The following is a 12,392-nucleotide window of genomic DNA, read 5'->3' on the forward strand; positions in this document are numbered from 1 at the left end:
TGCTCGTGTTTTGGTTTTTGGTGGAAGTCAAAGGAAATCATGTTCAATGAAAAGAGTTTGGAGAATTTGAGACAATATGATAACTGTAAATGATGTTAAAATTATGCAAAAAATACAGTAGTACTAGAAAGCTGTTCTTGTCCCAAATTATTTCTACTCCCAATGGAAATTCTGCCTAGTCAATCATGTGTTAGGTAGCTATGTTCCTCTGGCTGTGGGGAACTTTCTTAAGGTTGACTTCTCCGGTGGGATAGTCCTTGGACCCTGATTTTCTAACATGTTAGTGAGGATCACTTTAACGGATCAATTTCATCCTTTCAAAGAAAGATGAGTAAATTTCTGCTGAGATGGGGATATTAAAATGGGAGAAAAGACAGAAAATGAGAAAAGGGGGACTGAAGACCAACCTCTTGCCCTTCGGAGTTCTATTGTGCCTCACTGTCCACAGACACTGAATTCAATCCAAAAATCTTTCTACTCTCCTTCAACTTTGGCCACATGCTGGGCCGGGCTGGCCTAACAGCCTCAGTTGTAAACCAGAACAGCCATCTGTGCATCAAGAAGGAATGCTATCTTCTGTAGTCATTTAAATCTCAGGCTCAAATTCACATCTTAACTAGAGAACAGGGAGAACCCATGTCTGGACTCCAGAGTAACCCTACTCCCCGATTCTTCTGAAGCTTATATATGTGTGTGCGCCCATGCTTATGTGCAGTTTCTGAAGCAGTGCACCCTAGGTTTCACTGGATTATCAGAAGACCCCATGACATAAGACAAGGTTACATTCCATTGCGCTCTGGGTGTACAGCCACATTCTTTCTACCCATTTTTATCTGAAGATTTTATCTGAGTCTTTTGTACCAATCTGATATTTTTTTTCCTTACAACATTATTGTCAAACAGGTTAGGGCAAGTATTACTGTTTCTAAAGGTTAAGAAATATAAGTGCAGAAACTTTGATTTTTTTTCTGTTTACAGAGTTAGGGGCAGAGCTAGAACTGTTACTCAGCTCTTCTGAATGATCTAGAACGTATGGCTTCATGCAGTCATGGCCCAAACAATATTATAAGGGTTATTGGCACCTCTGAGGGTTCACTGTATTCTGTCTTGGTCTGTCCACACCTGGAAAAGAGTATCTGTTGAGGATGCCCCTTCAGATGCAGAAGACACTGGCAAATCAGAGCAGGGCCGCTTGGACAGTGAGGGAATATCTTGGGAACTGAGAACTACGGGCTTTGCCAGTGTGGCCTGGCTGAATTGGGCACGCGTATCCAGGGAAAGAGACTCCTTGGGCACATCAGGTGGGTTAGGGAGGGAGATCTGTGAATAGTAGAGCTCTTTCCAAATATCCAAAGGCTTGTCACGTGGAAAGTAGATTCAACTCCTTTCTTTGGCCACAGATGGTAAAAGGGGATCCTGTACCGGGCTGAAGAGTGTCCCTCCCACCCCTAAGATTCATGTCGACATGGAACCTCAGAATAGTCCCTTTGGAAATAAGGTCTATGCACATACAATTAGTTAAGATGAAGAAATACTGTATTATGTGAGATCTTACCTTTTTGTTTGCCTTATGATACCTTTTGGCCAGAATACCTTGGCTTTTTATTATATCCTATTTTGCATTTGGCACAACTTGGGACCCACTGTGTCTCCAGGTGTGGCTCTGAGGAAAATGGCTGAACTTCTCTTCTATAAAGTGAGAGAAATAATCGAACTTCCTTCACAGCGTTGTTCTGAGGGTTGAGTAAGTTAATCTGTCTAAAGGACTTCAAGTAGCAATTAGCACATGATAATGTGCATTTTTGTCTGAGTGTCTTAAAAGAATAATTTTTCAAATGTTAAGTAAATTTGAAAATGAGCTTACCCTAAACCTCAGAGATTGCACTTCTAAGTCAGCTTAGAGGAACTCCAATTCATTTGCCAAGAAATATGTCTAAGAATGCTTAGAATAACAAAACGTAGAGCAACTTAAGTGTCCATCAACAGAACAGACAAATAAATCGCGGTGCATGTATTCATTGGGAATACTCTAACAATAATAGGAATGACATGAATCTATGACCCAGAACTGCTTATATCAACACAGATGAACTGAGTAAGAAGAACAAGTTACAGATGAATACATAAAGCATGATGCCACTTATATATGGCTTAAAATATGAAAAATAAAATTACTCATTACTTAGAGATACAACTATTCATATAAATGAATATATAGATGCCCAAGAGTGATAAATCACAAATTCAAGATGGTGGTTTCCTTGGAAAGAAGAAAGAAGGATGAATTAAAAGGAGGTCTAATTATACTGGTATTTTTTTCTTTTTCCTAAGGCTTGATGTCAGGTACATGGGTGAATATTGTTTTACTTTTCATCTCTTTACACAGATGCTCATCTAAGCACTTTATAGATATTAATCTACTTAACCTCATAACACTGCTGTAAGTTAAAACCTATTGTTAGCACCATTTTACAGAGGAGGAAACTGCGGAAGCTGATTAAAGTCACAAAATTACTTAATGGCAGAGCCAGGCTTCACACCCAGGTATTCAGGTCCCAGGGTTTGTGGCTTAACCCCCATGCAATGCCCATGCTCATTAGAATTTTATAAAGAAACGAAAAGGCTGCAGGTGACATTAACTGCCCCACGCAACTTTGGAGTGCACGCAGATCACGTTCCGCTCCCTTGCTCCTGTGACTCTTCCACCTCCAGGCCCCTTGTCCTTCTCTGTCCCCCTTTGGCTTTGTACCTCAGCCCCTGTTTTTTTTTCTTTCCTCCCTGGATCAATGGATTCATTTGGACTCATGTTTCTGGCTTTGATCATGACCTCGGCACACTTTCCAGGACGTCTGTCCCTGGTGTCTAGACTTTGACCATAAGGAGAAAGTTCTGTGCTGACCCTAAGCCTGGGTCTGGACCCGAGAGAGAGACAATGGGAAGTTATACACTGAGCACAACAGTGAAGGGCCACTGAAAAGGAGTGTTTCTCTGAGGAAGGTGTTAAGAATGAGAAGGTAGAAGTAGAGGTGGTAGCAGACGTGTGTGTGTGTGTGTGTGTGTGTGTGTGTGTGTGTGTTTATTAGATAAGCTGCTATTTTTCAGAAGAAATTCTGGTGAAAGATACAAGCTGTGGGGACAATACAAACTACCAATAACATTCCAGACAATTTCTACCTGGCTCTCAGACATCAGCACTCCCTCTAACTGGAGCTACCCTGATTTTCCCCCCATGCCAGGGAAAGCATACTTGTTCTGGTTAATATTGAGACTGATGCTTCTCCCATCTTTGGTAAAAGAACATTCTTCCAGGTCAGCACAGGGAAAGAAACCTCATCGCTTGCTTCTGTTGGGAGAGACGCCCAAGCTCCTGAAACCCATGAGTGGGCCTCTACCCAGATTGCTGTTGCTGCAGCCTTCCGTGGAAGAACTGAGCTCACCGAAAGTGTGTTTGTGGAAGAAACACCACCTGGGAAAGTTAGGCTGGGTGTGGGTTTGGAGGGAGGAAAACCCAGTCCAGAACTCCGCAGTTGTTGCTGAAAATGCTCAAGTCCTAAAGTCATTTTGCTGAGGCCGACCAGGAAATGTGTAATCATAAACTTTAAATGTGTTTATCTGTCAAGTGGACGCATTCTGTTATTTTGGTTTATATTGAGGCAGTTTTTAAACTAATGTTAGACATTAACTACACCCAGTAATTTGATCACACTGTCTCATCTCTCTTTTTCCCTCCTCTCTTCCTTCCTCTCTCCCTTCCTCCCTCCCTCTCTCTCTCTTTCTCTCTCTCTCTCTCTCACACACACACCTTTATATTTTGTTGTTATTGAATTCGAATTATAGACAACAGTTTGTTTTTAAATCTGGTCTATGAATAAAAACAGCTCAGGTTCACTGTGCTTGCTGATTTGCAAGGAGTAACTACCCCCACTGTAGCTTATTTCAAGGTGTCATGTGATGTCACTGAATATAGAGATGGAAAGAGATCTGCGCTGCAATTCAGCTCCTCTGAGCCTCTGGCACACCCTGTTATAAGGTGTAGACTAGCTGTTTTCTCTCCTAGTACATTGACTACTGAAGGGTCTCTTTTCACAATTTTCCTGGTCAATAATTATAATCAGTCAAATTAATTAATCAACCATCTATAAATGAAGAACATCAAGGAAAGTCTCTCTGGAACACGGTGTTTAAAGATCGGGACCACAGTGATGAGCTACTTAAATAGAATAATGACTTTGTTTTCCTGTCTCACTGCAATATAATGAAAATCACTTGGGATGGAGATTCAGAATACCTACATTAGAATCCTGGTTCTGGCATTAACTATTTGTATGATTGGATAAACTGCTTAAAGTCTCTAAACTTTACGTTTCTACTGTGCGAAATGGAAAACAATGCTTGTGGTACAGGCTTATTTCGAGGGCTAAATGATATAGGGATGCATGTAAAATAACAAATTCTTGGTAAGTACCAGGCCCTATGATAGCTGTCTATGTTAACTGCAGGACAAAGGAAATGGTCATTTCTCATTTTAAGATTTTCTCATAAAAGCAATTCTTAAATTTTGGTGCTTGCCTCCATCCTCTGGAATGAATACTAAGAGGTGACAAGACACCTGATAATAACAGAGATAAGTATTAATGGGAAACAATTTTTGGGACATTTTTGTGTGTTACTCTTATCACCCAATAGCTTCCAAGTTCTGCCACTGCTACCACTATGGTCCAAACCATCATCATTTCTCACGTGGACTATTGAAATAACCTCTCACTGCTTCTGCTCTTATCCCTCCCACAGTCTAGTCCATATAGCAGCTAGTGGTCTCATGAAAAATGTTCAGTAATTTCACACTTTTGTTTAGAACCCTTCAATAATTCCCATCTCCGTCAGAGTCAAAGCCAATGTCCTTAGAAATGGCTTCCAAGGCTGTATTGAACTGCCCTCCCTTCCATTACTTTGTAACTGCTAATCTTCCCTTCACTCACTTTACACCCCAGGCCCATTCATATCTCAGACTTTCACACTTGCTGCTCTTTGCCTGGGCTGTCTTCCTCTGGATTCATGACTTCTAAGCTTTCTAAGTAGTTTTGGTAGTCGTTCAAACGTCACCTTCTCATGGAGAGTATTTGTGACCATGGTTTCGGGTTGAGTAGGGTCCTCCTAAAGTTCATGTCCACCTGGAACTTGTGAAAGTGACCTTATTTGGAAATAGGGTTTTTGCAGATGTAATCTAGTTAAGATAAGGTCATATGGGATTAGGATCGGCCCTAAATCCGACAACTGGTGTCCTTATGATAAAAGGGAAATTGGACACAGACACACAGGAAAGAAGATGATGTAAAGATGGAGGCAGAGGTTGGGCCAATGCAGCTGGCCAGCCTGGGTACACCCAGGACGGAGGCTGTTAACAGGAGCTAGGAGAGAAGCATCGAACAGATTCTTCCTTGGAGCCTTTGGAAGAAGCAGGGCCCCGACACCTCCTTGATTTGTGAGAGAATAAATCTCTCTTGTTTTAAACCACCTAGATTTTAATAGTTTGTTACAGCAGCTCGAGAAAGCTAACGAAACCAATCAATTTTCAGTTGCTGCCCTACTACCTTATCCTTATTCCCTCCTCTGATTTATGCTTTCCCCGTAGCACCTATCCTGACAGAGCCTGATGATTTCTAACTTCCCATAAGCAACATGTTTCATTGACTGTAACTACCAGCAAATCATTGTAATCTTCAAACGTGATTTAGCTTTCCCTTCTCACCTATTCTTGCCAACCAGAAATCTTTATCTTTGCCTCTGTGATATTCCTACTTTAGCGAGGGGAACACCCACTAAACTTGTCTGACTTCTACGGTTCCTCTTGTTCCAGGTTCAACAAAATAGCTGCATGGGGCATCTGGGTGGCTCAGTCAGTTAAGCATCTGACTCTTGGTTTTGGCTCAGGTCACGATCTCATGGTTCGTGAGTTGGAAACTTTCATCAAGCTCCCCACTGACAGTGCAGAACCTGCTTGGTATTCTCCCTCTCTCTCTCTCTCTCTGCCCCTCCCCTGCTCATTTTCTCTCTCTCTCTCTGAAAATAAATAAACTTAAAAAAATAGCTGCATGTAGTTAGTTACTACACTGATACAGATCCATTAAAACAAGTAAAGCCAAAAAGAGAGGACATATATCGTTTAATTTGAGGATCTGATTTCTAGTAGGTCCAGAATAGGAACCTGTTATATTCTATACTTGGCATCTAAACAGGCTAGACAATGCATTCACACACTTGACAAAATTAACAGTAATTCTTAATGTCTTGTAAAATCCTGATTCCTCTGTCTCAAAAATATCTCTTAATATATTATTTGCTAGACTCATAACCTAAGCAAGATTCAAAAATCAAACAGAAAATTGAATAGTTTGTCTTTTAAATTGTCCATAAATCTATAGCAGTTTTTCCCACCCTACACCACTCTATTTTGTTAACACCATTGACTTGTTGGAGAAAACTGTCCATTTATCCAGTTTAATGTACCACATTATGGATTTGTTGACATGGCTGGTGGTGTCATTTAATTTGATCTTCTATCTATATTTCCCCTAACCTGGTAGATATATTGACAGGCTTCAGTATACTTCAAATAGACTTCACAGTTAGCTGTGTATTTTCTACAGCATATCACAGAAGTGATCTTTTAAAAAGCATCAGGGGCTCTTGGGTGGCTCAGTAGGTTAAGCGCCTGACTTTGGCTCAGGTCGTGATCTTGCGGTTCATGAGTTCAAGCCCTATGTTGGGGCTCTGTGCTGACAGCTCAGAGTCTGGAGCCTGCTTCAGATTCTGTGTCTTCCTCTCTCTCTGCCCCTCCCACACTTGCACTTTCTCTCTCTCTCTCTCTCTCTCTCTCTCTCTCTCTCTCTCTCAAAAATAAATAAACATTAAAAAAATAAAATAACTTACTCCATCCCCCAAATTGAGGGGGAATAGACAAAACAAGATTGTTGAAGCAGAGTGATGGGTATGTAGGGGTTCAATGTACAATTCTCTACATTCTTGTTTATATTTGAAAATTTCTGCAATACAAAGAATTAAAGATCACTGGCACCATTAGGTGTTTCATATAGTTCATTTGTTCATAATTCATTCACTCATTCATTCATCCAACATTTGTTTTAATTATTTTAGAGAGAGAGAGCGTGCAAGCAGGGGAAAGAGGGGGAGGGAGAGGGAGAGGGAGCAGCAGACAGAGATAGAGAGAGAGACTCAACGTGGAGCCCAACGTGTGGCTCGATCCCACGACCCTGAGATCATGACCTGAGCCAAAACTAAGAGTCAGATGCTTAACTGACTGAACCACTCAGGTGCCCCTCATGCAACATTTTCCATAAGCCTGTTACTGCTGGTTTACCACTTGGGTGCTGTCTGTAAAGAAGTCGTGGCTCCACTCCCTAGGATTCCATGCTTAGCTCAGAGAGCTTCCCACATGGAGCTATTTTAAAAACCATTATTCTTTCAGCCTTTAGAAGCCCCAAATTCAGATTCTGGATATCCTAGCACCCCCCCTAACTGAAAGAATGGCTTTGTTTCCCTAGCTCCCCTCCAGAGCAGACCCAGACATGCGTGCCGGAGGGGCGCCTTCCAGGATCACGGATCCATGGAGTCCTAATAACCACTGTCCACTCAACATTAGGCCTTATCAGAAGGCCCAGGCCTGGGCCCCTCTTTGATGGCCCTATGTTCCCAAGTGCTTTTTTTCTGGGTTACTGATTTCAGGCTGGAGTCAGATGATTTGCAAAATGACCTGCCTTTCCTGTCTGCTTCACACCACGGGGGCGAGGAGAACAAATAGGTACAAAGTCTGGCTCCTGAGCCCTAGAAAGAGGCCTGTATTGCTGTCATGTGCTTGTCTGATGAGATGTTACAGGGTTTGTTTTTTTTCTTTTTCCTGGCTTGATAAAGTTAAGGAATTAATCTACAAAGCTTTAAGTAGATTTTCTTTTGGGAGTGTCTTTGGTAGTCAGGATCGAGCTGCAAAAGGCAATTCTACATTTTGAAGGTACTGCTGATGTCTTGAGGGTGGGGAGGGCATCACTTCTCTTCCTTATCCTTCTGTCGCTCCAGCATGAGTGGCACCTCTAACCAGGGAACAGAAAAGGAATGGGATAGAACTTTGACCTTCACGAAGATGATGCTGACTATGCATTTTTGCATATAACTTTATAGTTTAATAAACTTTCAAAAATGTTCTCAATGGATCCTTATATCCTTGTTGCAAGTTAGAGAAGTATAATTGTCCTCATTTTGAAGGTGATAAAAATGGGTCTCAGAGAATCAGGGATACTCCTTCAAGTGCATGTAGATTCCTCGTGAAGGTGCCAAGATTCAAATAAATTCTTCTAACTCTTATTACCCTGCCAAGTCAACTTTAAACTACTCGGAATGACCTCCTAAACATTTGATGAAGGAGAAGGAAGAGGATATATATATTAGAGTTTTGAATTATCCCTAATGTCTCTCTTAGCACAGATGCTATTAATTTTCCTATTTTTTTTTATTTTGCTAGATGCATACTCTTTTTAATCTCCAAGTATCTTTGAGCATTATAATGTAAAATCATAATGCCTTATGTTTCTATTTTGCCTAAAACACTGTAATTGAATCAGAAAATTATTTTGGTACTACTGTATATATAATAAATGGCACTGTATATATAAGATATAGTACAACTTAGGGCTTTCTCCAAACAATTTGTTCTCCAAACCAGTCGACTTTTTGCTGCATAAAGGTAGGATTCTTCTGCCTCATGTCTGCCATCAAGATAGGACAACTGTCCTTTGTTATTTGGATTAGTATAAGTCTCAGAGCAGTGGTAAGTTAGCACACTTGTCCCTTGTGAAGAAAGATTGCCCAGAGGACATGTGAGGGAAACATTAACATCTCTTCATGGCCATCTGGTTCTTCTTAGCTGAGGAATGCTCACCGGTTATGGCAGTCCTGAGTAAAAGTCATAGGAAGAGATGGAGACTTGGATCCAAGCAAGGAAAACAATGTGAGGGAATAAAGATAGAATAGAAATAGAGTTGGCAACAAAGTACTACACACACACACACACACACACACACACACACACACACCAAAACCTGAGATGAATCAGGTGAAAAACTTACTCTTTGGATTGGGAAACATTTGGGGCTGAAATAATCTTTTTGAAGAATTTGTACTATTCATTATCATTGAACAGTCTCCAAACTGAACAGCCATAGAGGTCTGGACACAATAAAAACATTTTTTAAAGCCATAACAGTATTTTGTTAGTTAAAGAAGGAAGTAAAGATATTTATCTGAATGGATCTTCTTAAAATATAATGGAAGATGATATGTTAAAGAACACAAATGTTAATGAGGACACAAAGATCGTAAGATAATTTATTCATGGCAAAGAAGGTTCAAGTTCGAGTTCCTCAGTAGAGAAGGTCTTTTTTCCACTCCAATAGAGGGTACGCTGGCCTGGGGTATAGCTGACCTTGTGGCTCATAATGGCACAGCCACTACTTTGTGTCTTATGGCAAATAACTACTCTGTGTGTGCAGCATTCTTCAGTTTGAAAAATACTTGCCCTGCATACGATGATAAAAGATAAAATTTATCATGCCAGAAATGTTGTATAAAATCATATCATTACATATTTTGAACACAAAGAAGAGGATTAAACATTTTGCCTTCAATTGATTTATGTAAGTCATAATATATCTTAAATTGCAAATAATTTGACAATGCTCTGAGCTAGTGATCATCTTACTTTTTTAGGGGAGCTTCAACATGCTTAGTCAGTAAGATATGTTTATTAACCCTTCTCCAAATTGCAAACACCATGCAGAGAAAGATAGGTATTATTTGCACTGAGTACACAATATATCTACAGAGTCTGAATAAATACATACCCCAAAGCAATTCTCATTGTGAAATTAAAAGTGGATTATAACCTGTTTAATAATATTAGATGCTTTATATTTGTCTCCTAGCAACTAAATAATATGGATAAGTAAAGAAATTTTTTTAATATGTCTTCAATCATTATTATAATTACGTATAGAGAGTATTTGAAAAAGTATCTCCAAATATATAATAATCTCTTAGTTATAACATAAATATCATGCAGACCCAACTCCTGAAATATAGAGCAAGCAAGCCAGTATCCCAATTAAACCTTCTAAGAAGTAATTAAATGGAATAGATTTTTTTCTCTCATTTTGTCTACAGGTGATATCGAATATTGAATAGACTTTTTAAGTCATCTGATAGAATTTATCACAGAAAATTTATTCTGGCTTACGTCCCAATTTTACTCTTCCATACTCCTCTTTGCTCAGTGTCAATAGAAGTTGAATTTTCTAAGAACAAAACACGGTTTCTCCTAAAATTGTTAGATTTTGTCACATAACACTGTATACGACTGATTTAATAGAATAAGAAACATTCTACTTCTTGGGGATACTTTTTGGAACTTATTAAATACTAATCAGTGTGTCATGAATTTTTTTATCTAGATACCAGGATTTACTTTCTCTTCAGCTTAATTTTATATTTATTTTTGAAAGGTGGGGTGGGGTGGGGAAAAAATATCCCTTTAAAAGTTACTGAAACATTCTAACTTGCTATTGAAACTTGTGAACATTAATGAAAGCTTGGAAAGTGACACCTTGCAAAAATATTTCAGTCATTCGGAATAAGACTGGAAACAACATTTCTCCAACATTTACCTCTGGGTAAAAGCTGGAGGCCTGGACATCCAAACAATGCTGTGTCTATCAGAAAGCAGGCCGAAAATGAAATGGAAATCGTATTTGCTTTCATTTCCTTCCCTCCACATGAAAGGAAGGAAGGAAGGAAGGAAGGAAGGAAGGAAGGAAGAAGAGAAGAAGTAAAGAATTGAACAAAAGCTATCTGGACATACTTTAGAAATGCTGCGTGCATATGTGTGTGTGTTTATGATTGTGTGGGTATGTGTATGTTGGATTTCAGCTAGAGAGTATTTTCTACATCTCCACAATTTCTACACCAGCTTGAGACCAAATAATATTTAATCACTTCCATAAAAATGCCAAAATAAGAAAAACATGCATGAAAAAGACAGCAATACGAAGAAGGCATGCTATATATGTTATAGCTGACCACAAACATCATTCACAAAACAAGCAAGCGGCCTAACCAGGAATTTTCCAAATGCTTGTTTTGGGAGAAGTTAACTCCCATACAGAGAGCTTTAAAATAGAAGAGGAAAATGACAGGTTAGTGCCGACCCTTTTAACTGATTTCTCCCTAAAATAAAGACAGCATCTTGAATTAAAATGCAAGTCCTTAGAGCGTGCTTACGAGAAAGCATCACATATACAAATAATAGTTTAGCACGTTGACCCTTTTCACAGAAACAAAAACCCGGTCCGGACCAGGAGGAGGCCTCTGTGTAAGAGGCTATTCCTGCCCTTCCAAGCTGGCCCACTTCTTCCTGGTTTTGGAAGCTTTTCCACTTTGGACCCTTGTTCCTTTCTCCTTCTGGTGTTTTTAGAGAATGACAGAGTTTATCCAACAGGAAATAATAGCATAGTTTTTGCAAGACCTCTATTTCCCCACCACTGGCTTGAACAAGAATCAGGACTACCATGTGGTGCTGTTGAACTTCGCTAAGAGAGCTTTGAGGCATACACACAACATCAGACTGACGTTAGTTATGTTAGTTACGTTTGGGGAAAAGTGGAGAGGTTGGAGTCCGCACAGCTCTTGGAACCATGGACTCTCAGGATCTTAAAGGACCTTGGGGGCCATCCAGCCCCGTCTCCCACTCTCTACTTACATTCCTTCCCCAACACCACTTCTCCCTGCCCCAACTTACCCTGGGCCACTTTCTGCAAAGGGGATCTCCTGAGCCATTCTATTGTGTCCTTACTTAGGCTAAATACTTTTTTCTGTTTGCTCCTCATCAAACGCAGACAGAGTATAAGATGCTGCTTCCTTCGGCAAGTTTCGCTTACCTTTCTTTTAGGCTCCGAGACATTGCATAAAACTAACCCAGATGTCAGCTGATGTATTATGAATTTAGAATGGGAACCTCGAGTTCCTTCCTGTCTCTCCGTGGATTTTCAGGGGAGATGATTTACAGTTGTCCTGGCCACTGCTGGCTTGAAGCTGTTGTTTCTGCTTTTTTTTTTTTTTTTTTTTTTTTTTTCCAGTTCATGGTTTTTACTCTGCTGTTCCTCATCTGCCACTTCTTTTTGTACCCTGTCAAACTCAACATCCTTCCTTGATCAGTGCTCTCTAACTCCCTTAGGAAATCCACCTAAATCAAGACTTTGGGTGTCTTTTCCGAAGGTGTGTGGAAACGAACGGGATTTATTTTGACATACATATATTGACCTGTATATGAG

At 40.0% G+C, this 12,392-nt stretch overlaps 1 protein-coding gene across 2 annotated transcripts in view; it reads right to left on the minus strand.

Annotated features, from left to right (window-relative positions):
• The window catches only part of DAB2 (DAB adaptor protein 2), a 69,328-nt gene extending 57,304 nt beyond the window's left edge, over positions 1–12,024 (minus strand). Inside the window, exon 1 of one of the 2 annotated variants that reach the window (XM_060637644.2) lies at positions 12,000–12,024. The gene's annotated coding sequence lies outside the window, so the exon portion shown is untranslated. The other variant, XM_060637642.2, reaches the window with a different exon arrangement.
• Between the last annotated feature and the right edge of the window lie 368 nt (positions 12,025–12,392).

The sequence above is a fragment of the Panthera onca genome, chromosome A1 (genome assembly GCF_046562875.1).
Source record: "Panthera onca isolate mPanOnc1 chromosome A1, mPanOnc1 haplotype 2, whole genome shotgun sequence".
Taxonomy (NCBI): Eukaryota; Metazoa; Chordata; class Mammalia; order Carnivora; family Felidae; genus Panthera; species Panthera onca.